The following is a 15,434-nucleotide window of genomic DNA, read 5'->3' on the forward strand; positions in this document are numbered from 1 at the left end:
CTTTTTATTTTCGATGTCCCTTCCCATCTCACCATTCCATAGTGAGACCAAAGTCTTGACCGAATCACCAGCCCTATCAGCTGGAAAATCCCCCAGAGCATTCAGGAATCCATCGGATTCCATAGGTTTCTGGGGGCAGACCATCTTAATCAGTCCCCCACCCCTGCAGGGAGGATCTGCTACCGCCAATCCAAACTTCACAAGGAAATGATCTGACCATGACAATGGGGTTGTTGACCCCCCCCCAACCAGATCATCCCTCATCCACCCAACAGCAAAAACCAGGTCCAGGGTACGTCCTGCCGCATGTGTCGGGCCAGTGATGTACTCAGATAGCCCCATGGTTGTTATGGTTGCCATGAAGTCCCAAGCAGGCCCTGTCAGGATAGCCTCAGCATGGATGTTGAAGTCCCCCAGCACCACTGTCCTAGGGTTCTCCAACAGCACCTCTGAGACCATCTCAGCCAGCTCAGGCAGGGAGACTGCTGGGCAGCAGGGTGGGCGGTACACCAGCAGCATACCTGTTCTGTCTCTTTGGCTAAACACAAGGTACAGACCCTCAAAACTGGTGCTAGGATGGATGGGTTTCCTCGTGAGGGAGATTGAATCCTTATGGATGATGGCAACTCCTCCCCCCCTCCCCCTGGGAAGGGGAAGTTTAAAGAAGGAAGGTGGGACTCTTAAGGAGGCAAGAGATCCTTAAGGGCTTGCTCAGGGGGTTCAGGTCATAAGGGGAACAAAGGATGGACTTGAATCCCAAATGTCTAGCACCATGGCTTGCTCTCTATTCACTGGGTCACCATCAAGAACTATAGGGAACTAAAAATTGAGCAGCAGTGCAACATAGAGAAACCCTACTTTGAGTGGGTTGTTAGTGTACGCATGTGAAAATAATCAGTAGTGGAATAAACAGTTGTGAATGCTCTAAAGGCAGCCTTCCCCAGCCTGGTGTCCTCCAGATGTGTTGGACTACGACTCCCAACATCCCCAGCCAGCATGGCCACTGATGGGCTGGGTTGGGGAAGGCTGCTCTAAGGTCTTAAAGTCACAGCAATCATTTTAATAATCTGATTGTGAATTGACAGGTGTAAGTTGAATTAGAAAGTGGCTTCTGATATCAGTGGTGTTGTGAACAGGAAACACAAGTGCCTCACGCTTTCCCTTCCCAGATCTATCTCAATTTCTGTACCTCCTTTACCTTCATCTAGATGCAAAGTTCCTGTCTCCTCAAATGTTTGTGTAGAGAGTCCGACCCAGCGAAGCTGCTCCTAATTTTGTGTGGGATCTAGATTTACACGGGACCAACTGCACTAATGGAAGTGGACTTCTTCGCCCCCTTATTACCACAGCAGTCCTTGAAGCCCCCTGAAAATGGTACACAGAATGTCAGGAGCCCCTGCTGAATGGAGTGAGCTGTGGTATGGGGGGTGGGGGGTCCCCCCCACATTGGGCAGAGAGACCTTCTGAAAGTGGAGCCCATTATCTTGTGGAAGATTCCTTCCTCTTGCAGAAGGTAGATCCTGGATCCAACCTAATACTACAAGTAGTAGTAGTAATAGTAGTAGTAGTAGTAGTAGTAATAGTAATAGCAATGCTACAAGGACTGGCTCCAGCAACTGCCTAGTTGCTTTGCCACTCTAGATGTCAGACATGAACTGTTGAATGTTATGGTAACTTTTGCTACAACCTGTTGTTGCTGTCACACAGCCTTCTCCAAACCAGTGCCCTCCAGATGTGGACTACAACTCCCATAATCCCCAGCCAGCATGACCACTGATGGAGTTGTAGTCCCACACATCTGGAGGGTGCCAGGTTGCTAAAGGCTGCTTTAGGACATTTATATTTGTGACTCCCAAGGTGTCTTGTTATAATATTGCTCTTCCTTATTTTTCAGGCGTCTGTCGAAATGCAGCCAAAGCAGTCCTTTTGGCAAGGTTTTTTAAAATTATTATTATATAATTTTATTAATTTTCCAAATACAATAAAAACATGCACAACAAATAAACAAAAAAAAACAAAAGAAGAAGAAAAGAAAGAAAAGAGAAAAAATAAAATAAAATACATAAATTTGAATTCTATTGGCAGAGGGTAATATATTTAACACATTTTCCACTTTTACATTACAATCACAAATGTGAACTAAATCCTTAAATGGCTTGGAGATTATTCATATAATTCTTCATATTACAGTTTGTATTTATTCTCTTTTCCATAATCTGAGGAAGAACCTTGACGGATGTTGAATATATTGCTGATCTGTATATAAAATAAAAACATGCCATACTTTATAAAAATCAGATACTTTAGCTTTACCTTTAACTAATCTAAGCTGGTGTGTCAATTTTTCTGCTATGGCTATTTGCCACAGCTCTGTATACCAAGAGTTTAATGTTAAGAATTCTGCATTTTTCCAACATTTTGCTATTACCCTGCGAGCTGCCATCAGCATAAAGCCTATCAGTCTCTTAGATGTCAGTTTTCCATTTTGTTCCTCCCAAATTGTTAATAAAGCTAATGCTGGTGTGGTATGGAGAACTTGATGCGTGATGTTTGCCATTTCTGTAAATATCCTTTTCCAGAACTGCAGCACAACAGGACATGACCACCACATATGAATATATAAACCTTGCTGATTGCAACCTCTGCAACATTTTGTAATATGTGTATTATTTATCCCTGCTAGACGCACCCGTGTAATATACCACCAGTGTAATATTTTAAAATAATTTTCCATAAGGATTATTGATATAGTTTTCCTTGACTGATTCATCCATACTTTTTTCCATATATCTTGGTCTATTTTTATCCCAACATCATCTTCCCATATTATTTTCAATCCTGTTGACATACTTGTATCTATTTCAATTAAGTGTAAATATATTTTAGAGATTAGTCTTTTCATATTATTCATATGTTCCAATATAATGCGTTCAAATTTAGTCATATTTCTGATCATATTTTGCCTTACTGTAGAATTCATAATAAGATAATGTAATTGATGAAAAAGAATCCAATTTATTAGTAGTCCCTGAAGTTTTTCTTTTAATTTTGCTACAGTAAGAGGGGTTTCATTTTCATAAAAATCTCGCATTCTATATAATTCTTTTTCTCTCCATTTGGCATATTGCTCTGCTTTATCTAAATATGAGAAGCCAGGATATAACATGAATGGAAGCAACGGGGAAATATCTGGGATTAATTTGTTTTTCCATTTTTCCCCAATTTTTAAAGTAACATGTAAAAAGGGATTATCTACCCATTCTAAGTCTGTTATTTTTTCCCCTCCAAATATATATATTTCAATTAATTGTATGTGTTTCCTTGTTGCTTCCATACCTACCCATAATTTCTCTGAGGTTCCCTCCAAATATGATACTATGGTTCTTAATTGATTTGCTTCATAATATTTGTGTATACTTGGCTCTCCCTATCCCCCTTGATCTAATCTTTTTCGCCTCAGGCTTTTGGCTAGCCTTGGTCTTTTACCTTGATGGATAAAATTTGTAAATATTGTTTTGCCATTATGCCAAATCTTTTGAGTCAATTGTTATAGGGAGTGTTTGAAAAAGATAATTTAATTTTGCCAGCACTTTCATTTTTATAGCGCTAGTTCTGCCCATAATTGTTAAATGTATCTGAGACCACCTTTTAATATTTTTTCTTTCTTTGTCTAATTACTGGATGGAAATTCAACTGCTAAAGTTTGTTTAAATTTTTTGAAACAGTTACTCCCAGATATTTAAATGATTTATGGAATGATAGAATACCTATATAATTTTGAATTTCATATTGTACTTTGGGTTTAATATTTATATATAGTACTCCAGATTTTTAATAATTGATACGTAGCCCTGCCACTGCTCCATACTCATAAATTTCTGTCATTAATTCTGGCAAAGCTTCTTTTGGATTTGTAGTTAATATTGCCACATCATCAGCGAACATATTGATCTTATGTATTTGACCATTAATTTCTAGGCCTCTGATATAATTATTATTATTCTTTATGGCAGTTGTCAAAGGTTCTAAAGAAAGGATAAAAAGCAAGGGTGACAAAGGGCAACCCTGTTTAGTTCCTCTGCCCAGAAAGAAACTCCTTGAATCAAATCCATTACTCTCACTGTAGCTTTTGATTTTTGATAAACTGACTGTATCGCTTTCATAAAGTGTTGTCCAATATTTAATTTCCCCAGGAGTCCAAATATAAAACCCCATTCCAGATGGTCAAATGCTTTCTGTGCATCGATGGATAGAATTGCTAATGGTGTCTCTTTCTTTTTACTAATATAAATGGCATTCAGTATTCTACGTATTGGGTCTGCTATTTGCCTTTGGGGTATAAAGCCTGATTGATCAGGGGAGACATATTCTTTTATTATAATGCTCAATTGGGATGCAACAACCGCAGTGAATAACTTTGCATCTTGATTTAATAATGCTATTCGTCAATATGAATCAAATTGATCTGTTTGCTTACCTGGTTTTAAAATCACTGTGATCTTTGCATCTTCCCATGATAATAGTGATTGCTCCCCTTTCATTATCTGATTGAATAATACTGCCATGTATGGTAATAGTAAATCTTTAAATTGTTTATAAACTTCTGGATCATATCCGTCTATACCTGGAGATTTCCCATTCTTTAATTTTGTTATCGCATCTTCTATTTCTTTACTTTCAATTGGCTTATTTAGAATATTTTTATGTTCATTCTTCAGTTCTGGAATATTTAATTTTTGTAAATATTCATCAATTTTTTTATCAGATGGTTTATCTGAAGAATATAATTTTTCATAATATTTAGCAAATTGTTCTGCTATTTGTACTGTACTATGTATTTGAATATTATTGCATTCTATTGTTGCAATTTTATTTCTATTTTTACATCTTCTCATTGTATTCACTAGTACTTTTGAACTCTTATTGCCAATTTCATAATGATTCTGTTTTACATATAATAATTTTGTTGTAATGAAATCTAATTCAGTGATGTCTAAATCTTTTCTTTTCCAGATCATTATATATCTTTTTTGATCCTGTTTTTTTATGTTTCATTTCAAGTTATTTTATTTCTACCTGTAATTTTAATTTTTCATGGTTAATGTTCTTCTTTAATCCAGCCATCTCCTGAATACACTGGCCCCTCATTACAGATTTTAATGTGTCCCATATTATATGCGTTGGCATTCCTAGAGTTATGTTTTCTTTAAAGTAATTCTGTATACCTTCTTGTAATTTTTTCCTAGATTTTGATTTAGTTAATAAGATAGTATTAAATTTCCATGTGTAAGTAGTTTGTTGCTGTCCAAGAATATTTAAATCTAACCAAACAGGTGAATGATCAGATTTTTTTAATGCCAATTTCTGCTTTTACAATATTTTGCATTAAACTGGCTGATGTTAAAATAAAATCTATTCTAGAATAAGTATTATGCCTATGCGAATAATAAGTGAAGTCAATTTTCTGTGGATTATCTACTCTCCAGGCATCAATAAGGTTGAATTCCTGTAACAATTTCACCAATTTATTTCCCCGTTTTGTTCTTAATGTTTTTATTACATCTTTTATCTAGAGAATCTGTATGAATCCAATTTAGATTGCCCCCTATTATAATTTCTCCTTCTTTAAATTTATCTAATTTTTAAAGAGTATCTCTTAAAAATTAATTTGTTTCTTGTTTGGTGCATAAATAGAGGCAAATGTAAATATTTTGTTCCCAAATGCCCTTTCACAAAGATGTAACATCCTTCTGGATCTCTAACTATTTTCTCTTTTTGAAATGAAAATGCAGTTGAAAAAATTATTGCTACCCCTCTTGACTTAGAATTACCCAGTGCTGAATAGTGCTGCCTATAATATCCGTGTTTCAATAATCTGTCTTCTTTTTTGCTATGATGCATCTCTTGGAGCATAATGACTTCAGGGTGTGATTCTCTTATATAATTCGCAACTCGCCTTCATTTAATAGGATCCCTCATTCCTCTAACATTAAATGTATACATTTTAACATCCCCCTTTGTAGCCATATTCAATCACTGTTCCAATACTTCTATATCTACCCTGTATTTTCCTCTCCATATATTGTTTTAAGCCCTCCATCCAAACTTTTAAATAAAACTGAAACTGTGTGGGTGTCATATGTAAAGTCCCACTTTTATCCAAAGTGGGATGGCATGGATTAACTACATCCATGCCATGCTGTGGCACCTTGAGGGGGTACATCTTCTCCCTCCAGCTTCTCCTTCTCCACACCCACGCCTATACACAATTTACCGTTCTTTAAGTAAACATGCACATTGTATTCAGGTCCTCTTTTACTTGAATAATTATCTCTTGATAGCATTATGTACAGTTCCATCTCATTGGGTATCTAATTTTTAAAATCGCTTATTTTTAACATTCTTCATTTTGAACTCATATAACCCATTAATAATATAGGAACATCATAACTTATCTAACATGTTGAATTAAAGTTGATTGTTCAGTCCTTAAACGTTCATTTAAATTTTGCTTGTCTGGGAAGTTTAGGACAGCTTAAAATTTCAGTTATTTGTCTTGTTCTTTGATTTTTCTTCCTTCCTGCTGTCCTCCTGTGGTATGTTTGCCACTCACTTTCGCCATTTTCTCCTCCTCCTCCTCCTCCTTCTGTATTATCGGTGTCGTTAATCTCACTTGGGAGTTCCAGCTGTAGATCTTCCAAAATTCTCAGTGCTTCTTTTAATGAAGTTGCAACATAAGTTTTATTTTCTCTTTGCACAATTAGTTTGAAAGGAAACCCCCAGTGATATTTAACTTTAGCTTCCTGCAGTGTTTGTGTAACTAGTCGCAGAGAACGTCTTCTTCTGAGCGTTTCAGAGCTTAGGTCTGGCATGAATTACTGCATGTTCCTTATAATTTAGAGATGGACGTTTCCGGACTTGTTTAAGGAAATTGTCTTTCACTGCATATCTTGCAAAACACGCTATAATGTCTATTGGCTTTACAGTGCCACTTGTTTTTGAAATTGTAACTCTGTGTGCTCTTTCAAAATCTGTTATTTTCAGGCGGGTGTCTGGGACTAGGGAGATGAGGAATCCTATCATATCACCCCCCTCCACAGATTCTATCACCCCTCGGACACGAATATTTGTAAATCGACTTCTGTCTTCTAGGTCTGCTATTTTAAGTTTCATGGCTGTATTTTGGTTCTCCAATCTCCTTATTTGCAGACCATGTGTCTTGCCCATATTCTGTGCTTCATTTGCTATCTCTTTTATGCTTTTTACATTATCACCCATTTCCGTTAATTGGTCATTTATTGGTTTCATTAATTCTTGCCATCCTTCTATTAATTCCTGCTTCAAATCTTGTTTTAACTGTGCTAATTGATTTGCCATAACTTGTAGAAGGTCTGCAATTTTGCTGTCATTGCTTTCTTCCTGTGCAGATTTGGTAGCCATATTATCAGCTCTGTTCTTCTGTAGCAGGTTTGTTTGCTCCATTATTGGTTTGTTTAGAAAAATATATTTTTTACTTTGTTATCTGAAGTCCTTGAGAGATTTCCCTTCTTTGCAGTTAATTTTTTGCTGCCTGTTGCTTTCCAGTTTGCATTTTCAGAGATTTTTCAGGCGTTGAGGTGAGGAGCCCTCGGATTAGACATTCGCCATTATTTGGCTCAGGTCCTCCCCACTTTTGGCAAGGGTTTGCACCACCAACATGCCTCCTGCATCGTTTTCCTTCGGTTGAAATCAGTCATGTGGTTTGGTTCTATTTCCTGCCCTGGCCTAATTTGCCTGGCCCTTGATTTCATAACTCTTTGGCGTGGATGGGACAGAAACGTTTCAAAGAAAGGAATTAATCCCCATGCACATTGTCATTCCATCACAATGCTCTGGTGAGAGAGGGACAGTCTAGCCCTGCTTAAACTTTTTAAGAAGTTCCCTGTGACATATGAACGTTCATTTCCAAAAGCTCCCAAGGGAGCCGTTCCAATCGAAGTTTCAAGAGGGGCTATTTTTAAAGCAGTCTGTGCAAAATCATGTATCTGACAGACTGTGTCAACTCACATGTGGTAATGAAAATGTTCCTGCGTTTATAGAAACATTTCTCCACAGATGCGTTTTCAACAGAGGACTCCCCAGGTGCTGAAGATAAGAGGGATGTGTTCTTTCCCCAACATATTTTAACGTTTCCTACAATATAAGTATTGGGATGGTGATTATGTGACTGCTTTTGTTGCTTTCTTCCATTGTCACTTTTGTGCCTCCACCTCCATCTTACTCACTGGCAAGTGGCCCTGGCTATGCAGAGGCTGGAATAGCCCTTAGTTGGATCCAGCAAAGCCTTTGAGCAAACTGGCCCAGCTGTCAGTTTTGGACATGCTGCGCCTGCCCTGCCTGAGAGAAGCCATGCCTGCTGGCACCCCTAGGCATGACTTCTGCCATGGTGTGCCCCTACAGTCCCCTGAGGGAGGGATCTGTCCACCCCATTCTGAGGGGTGGCTGCCCCACAGCAAAGGGGAAGGGGAAGATGGATAACAGTGTCCCTCAGTCTTTTAATCTCCCCAGTAGGGAGGGGGGAGCAGCAGACAGGGGAATCCCCACTGTTATCTCTGGTCACAGATTGGAGAGCTCAACAGGGATTCCTCCAGGAGGTGGGGCTTAAAAGCCAAGCCCCACCCCCTGGAGGAATCCAGGGTGGCTCTGCAGGCTGGAGGGGGAACCTCTGTGGGCCAAACACAGATTTACTTAGGAGCAAGTCCACTGAACACAATGGGACTAATGTCTGAGTAGACATGCATAGGATTGTGCTGTCAGATATCCTCCCTACCCCCCCCCCGCTTTTTTAAAACGTGTCCTCTCCCTTCAGTAAGGGCAAGTCCCATGTTTGTCCTAAATATACTCCACTCCCCAGGGGTGGGGGGCTTGAAATAAGATGATTCTGCATGCCTTGCTATGCCTTGCTTCTCTCATCCACCTGCCACATCATAGAAAAAGTATAAAGGAGTTCCTGCTTCTGACAAGGAGTGCCTGCTGTTTGGACAAAGAAAAAAATCATGGAAGACCCCCCATTTATATACACACACAGACACGCACAGTGCTCACTCAGATCTTAAACTGTTACAACTGCAGACTGTAGAGCTATTTGGAGCTAGTACTTATTTTTAAAGCCTTAAGGATGCAATCTTATGCATGTTTATTCAGAAAAATGTCCCACAGCTCCCAGCATGCCCCAGCCAGCAGTTACACCCTAAATGACTTTGAACCCAAATACCTGAAGGAGCAGCTCTGCCCATATCCACCAGTCTGTAGTTTAAGATATTCTGTTTAAGCCTTTCTTGAGGTGCCTCTTTTTACGTAACAACCAAGGAAAGGATTTTCTTGGCAGTAGCAGCCTGGCTATGGAAGCTCCCTCCCTAAAGCGAGTTGCCTGGCGTCTCCATTGCCATCTTTGCTGTGCCATGCAAAAATGTTCTTATTCACCCTGGTGTACGGATGGACAGGTCAGTCTATTTCATGCCTGTAGCAATTTGGCATGTGTTCATTTTTAAGTCTGTTCCATCTCATTTGCACATTAATCTGTGCTTTTTGAAATGCACAAAAATCATATTAAAATACATATTTTAACGTGTTTTCTCACAAAATGTGTATTTCTAAACATATTTTTATCTCAGATTACACATGTCTAAATTGTATTTTAGCCTAAAACATGCATTTTACACACATTTTGGTATGCCTCCTGTGCTGCAAACTGCGTCATAAAATTCGGAGAACTGGGAAATGCAAAGGATAATTACATGCTGATTCGCATGTTAGTCCAGGGGGTGTGAATCAGGTCAGTTTGCATCAGAATTTTTTAAAAAAAATCTAATTCCTCAAGCATTTTAATTTGTTGTAGGGGCAGGGCCAATCTCTCCCTCCCAAATTCTTAATTGAATAAGGAGGAGTGACTGAATAGGGCAGTCTCCCCCAATCTCATGCCCTCCAGATGTTTTGGAGTTCAATTCTCATCAACCCCAGCCAGAAGGCCTAATGATTAGGAATTCTGGGAATTGTAGTCCAAAACATCTGGAGGGCACCAGGTTGGGGAAGGGTGGAATCAGGAGTTTGTGTCTTTAACAACATGCCAGTTTTCTCTCCTCCCCATCCCCGCACCGTTTTGCTTAACATGATGCCTGATGGAAGATTCTGAAGGACTCGAAAGCTTCCACACTATGCTTAGGTTTGATGTGGTAGCTGCTGACAACGAACTGTGGATAACGAACTGTAGGAGAAGCCATTGTACGATGGTGCAAACAGAGATTTCTGTAGACCAGATTTCCCCAACCTGGGGCCCTCCAGATATGTTGGGTTACAATTCCCAGCATGCCCCAGCCAGCATGGCTGGCTGGGGCATGCTGAGAGTTGTGGTCCAAGACATCTGGAGGTCCGCAGGTTGGGGAAGGCTGTTATAGGCATTGTGTCTGAGAATGCCAATTGGTCCTTCCAGCCTGTGGGAGGAGTATGATGAAACACAAGGCACAGAGATAGCTGTGAGCTTTGTGGACCATCACATCAGCACCTCCAGTGGTGATGATGACACCAGCATCTTGTAATCATCTGGGGTCTGCTGTGTTAGGGAAAAATCTTCCACAGGAAAACTGACAATAGATCAGAGCTCTGAGTTGTGTTAGACTTGTTTTGCTTGGGAATCAAAGAAGGAGGAGGAAGAGGGAGATCTGAAACAAAGTTCAATGGAAGCAAGCACCATAGAAATCAAATAGAGTCAAAGCCTTTTTTTAGCTTATAGATAAATAGAAGTCTTTGCCATATGCAAAATGACATTTAGTTGACAGACTATCGTGCTTGAAGGAGAGGCCTGTTATCCAAAAGCATCCATCCCTGTTCACCATCAGAGGTGTAGTAAAGGCCCTCTACGTTTTGCCACAGAATGAGGAAAGCTAACAGCCATCTATTATTCATTCAGTTTCAATGGATATTACATGTCTTTGAACTCAAAGCACTGCTAAAGCTCAGTCATCAGGTCCACGGAAGGAGGAGAGGCTTTCATTCCATGCAAACCCCATTGCAAATGCTATCCGGATGATACCTTGAACTGCTCAGTCTCCACCACAGAATAAATGAAATATTCTTGACATCAGCCATAGATGCATCTATTTTTCTGGCTGGAGCATGCTGGGAGCAGTGTTGTCTGGTGACTCCAGCTCCAAAAGGGCTGTGGGTCCATTGAGGGTTTTAGTTACCACCAGCCAAAACTCTCATGCTGCTATTCAAGGTGCTGAGCCCACTTTGGAGATAGGATTTGGCACCTTGGATAGCACCTTTCAGCACCTTGGATGCTAGACACCATTAGAGTTTAAGTTGGTGGTAACTAAAACCTTGAATGGAATCATGGCCCCTCCGGAACTGGAGTCACTGACCACCACTGGCTGGGAGTTATAGGCCATGGTTCTGCCTAAATGCATAGGATTGTGTCTTAAAGAGAGACTTGCTTGTTTTATATGGGCAGTCTGAAGAGATCTCCTTCCAGTGCAAGTGACTGACAAAGGACAGTGAAAACTGGATTATTCTACAGCTGCCCCATCTCAAAGCGTGTCACACCTGCCAAATGTGAAGCACTGCTGGCCAAAGGAGAGAATATTTGGATGGAAGGATCCATGATTCATGAAGCTGGTCACAGGACAATGTGTCAAATATCACACTGATGCTCAGTTGTCCTTCTGCACGTGCACCCCTCTCAGAGGTGAAGCTGATGTCAGCTAGGGCGAGGGCTTTGTCAGTTCTAGCACCCTAGTTATGGGATGCCTTTCCCAAGAAGGCCTGCCTGGCACCAACACTGCTGTCTTTTAGCCCCCAGTCAAAATCCTGAGTTTTCACCCAGGCTTTTAAAGTACTGTTTCTGATTTATTTGCTACTCTTACTTGTGGTCTCTTTTAGCATGTTGTATTTTTGTTTCCAAATGTTTTTGTTCTTATATTGTTGTAAACTGCCCTCGAATCAATTCTGATGAAGGGTGGTATAAATAAATTTTAAATAAATACATACATACATACAATGCAATCTCTATAGATACGCCTACAAAAATGCATATATTGCCCAGTTGTGAAATGCCTGATTTTTTAAAATAATGTGTTGTCCACTGCACAGAATTTCACCTTGAAAAGAGTGGCCGCTAATCATGAAGAACAATGCTGCCTTCCCATTTCACTTCAATTCCAGCAATTAAAGCTGTAATCATACACACACACACACACACACACCTGGGAGTTAGTCTCATTGGACATAATAGGATTTGTTTCTTAATAGATATGTCTAGGATTGCTCTGTGTGTGTGTGTGTGTGTGTGTGTGTGAGAGAGAGAGAGAGAGAGAGAGAGACTGTGCCATCACTGACTTATATTCACCATCTTATACTAACAACAAGAAAAGGCAAAGAAAACGTACCAAATACACAATTGATCATATGGTATTCCAATATTCACTTTGTGGATTTGTTACCATTATTGCATTTTGACGAAACACACAAGTTTCAGCTCTGTCAAGACCAGTGATCACACAAAGCTAAAGAACATTTGACACTGATTGCATCAAAAGCGGAGCAGCTGATGGAAGTAAATCCTCAAGTTTGACATGCAAATCTTGTAAAACCTTTAGCAGGCAAGAAAGATGCTTGTTCCTTTTTTCTAAGAATTATTTAATTCTGTCCCCAAAAATATTTGAACCAGGGAAAAACAAACCGAGGGGGCAAAGAGCAGAGGATGTCCTTTTCTTTGTCTCATAAATCATGGCAATCGAATTAGATCATCTCAGATTGAGGAACAAAAAAGCCAGTTATAGATCCATTTTGTAACACTGCCTGACATCTGTGACTCATGGAATGGCATTACTTATTCCGAAGTGCTCCTACACTGTCAGTATATGCACTTAATGTGAAGATGTGTGAAAATTACAGTAAAACAAATGAAACACGCACCCTCAGAAAATTATGTAAAATTTCTGGTTATTTTCATGCTTCATTTCAATGCCTCTCTCTTGAATTGGAATTGGAGCGATGTGTCAAGTTGTGCTAGAGGCTTTCTTAATCGTGTGCTCTCTTTTCCCCCTTGATGTATAGAAGTAACTTTCATTAAAGCCAATGTGTGTTGAGGGGAAAATAGACCTCTCCATATATGAGAGAAACATTGGAGCACTTCAAATGTAATTCTAGAGTGGGCCATGCATCTCAGTCACCAAAGTGTGGCAGACTGATCAAAGTCACAGATACCCCAGCGCAATTTGCCTGAGGGAAGACATTATAGATGGTATTCAGTGACTGATTTTTCAAACAGATGAAGCCTTGCAAGGTTTTTAAGACAGGGTCTATAAATTAAGGCCTGGGATAAAGTGTTTGTATCCTTCCCACTGGGAGAATCACAAGTGCCCCCTTCAAAGAATACCAAACATTCTCTCAGGATTAGGGATGCATGAGAAATTCAGTTCAGTTCAGGTTTGACCAGAATTTAGCCAATTTGCACCTCCTGGAACTGAATGCATACTTGAACATCTGCAGTTACATTCCTGAGCTAGCAGTGTGATACGTGCAACAACAAAAATGTGTTCCAAATGCATACATTCTAAAAATGTGCATGAAAAAATGTGTGCATTTGAAAAGTGTGCACAAACATGCTTTAGTCAATGGGAGGGGGGATGAGTTCATTTTTAAAATGTGCACAGTCGACATATTCATTTTTTAAAAATGCACATAAAATATGCACAAATTTTCACATGAAAAGAAACAATCCAGTTCAGAATCTGATATGAACATAAATCGGAACAACCTTTGAGGTAGAAATTGCTGAGTCAGCAGTTGCGGGGGTTGAGTCAGGACCCTTGTAACATAAGGCTTAGCTGTAGCCCAATAAGCTACCATGGACTATGGGACTGTTCACACAACATGCTAACCCACATTCAGCAGTTGAGTGTGGGTTGTTGTGAACCGTGGGTTGTTTGTTGAACTGTGGGTTAGCATGTTTTCTGAAAGCAGCATGTTTTCCACAGGATAGGTTATCATGTTGTCTGAACACAGCCAGGGTAGCTTGTTAACCATGCAGAGTGGCTTGTTAACCACCCTGAACAACCCCACAGCAAATCATGGGTTCTCAAGGTGGCTTCTTTGAAAGAATAAGCCACACTGCATGGTTAACAAGCCACCCTGGCTGCATTCAGACAACAAATGAACCCACAGTGCAAAACAACCCACACTCAACTACTGAGTGTGGGTTAGCTTGTTGTATGAACAGCATCTATGTGTGCTTGTTGTTGTTCAGTCGGTCAGTCATGTCTGACTCTTCGTGACCCCATGGACCATAGCACGCCAGGCCTTCCTGTCCTGCGCTCTCTCCCGGAGTGTGCTCAAGTTCATATTCATTGCATCAAATCGCCAACATTCGCTGGATCATGGAGAAAGCAAGAGAATTCCAGAAAAACGTCTATTTCTGCTTCATTGACTACACCAAAGCCTTTGATTGTGTGGATCACAACAAACTGTGGCAAATTCTTAAAGAGATGGGAGTACCAGACCACCTTACCTGTTTCCTGAGAAACCTGTACGAAGGCCAAGAAGCAACAGTAAGAACCGGACATGGAACAACCGATTGGTTCAAAATTGGGAAAGGAGTACGACAAGGCTGCATATCTTGGCCCTGCTTATTTAACTTATATGCAGAGTACATCATGAGAAATGCCGGGTTGGATGAATCACAGGTCGGGATTAAGATTGCCGGGAGAATTATCAACAGCCTCAGATACGCAGACGATACCACCCTAATGGCAGAAAGCGAAGAGGATCTAAAGAGCCTCTTGTTGACGGTGAAAGTGAAGAGTGCAAGCTGGTTTGAAACTCAACATTAAAAAACTAAGATCATGGCATCTGGCCCATCACTTTCTGGCATATAGAAGGGGAAGAAAAGGAAGCAGTGACTGATTTTACTTTCTTGAGCTCCAAGATCACCGCAGACAGTAACTGTAGCCATGAAATTAAAAGACGCTTGCTCCTTGGGAGGAAAGTGATGGCAAGCCTAGACAGCATAGTAAGAAGCAGAGACATCACCTTGCCGACAAAGGTCCGTCTAATCAAAGCTATGGTTTTCCCAGTAGCAACGTATGGCTGTGAGAGCTGGACTATAAGGAAGGCTGAGCGCCGAAGAATTGATGCTTTCGAACTGTGGTGCTGGAGAGACCCTTACGAGTCCCCTGGACTGTAAGGAGATCAAATCAGTCAATCCTAAAGGAAATCAACCCTGAGTGCTCATTGGAAGGACAGATACTGAAGCTGAAGCTCAAATATTTTGGCCACCTAATGCGAAGAGAAAAGTCACTGGAAAAGATCCTGATGCTGGGAAAGACTGAAGGCAAAAGGAGAAGGGGACGGCAGAGGATGAGATGGCTCGATAGCATCACTGATGCAGTGAATATGGA

This window comes from Heloderma suspectum, chromosome 1 (genome assembly GCF_057233095.1).
Source record: "Heloderma suspectum isolate Gila_16-S chromosome 1, 16-S_ref, whole genome shotgun sequence".
NCBI lineage: Eukaryota > Metazoa > Chordata > Lepidosauria > Squamata > Helodermatidae > Heloderma > Heloderma suspectum.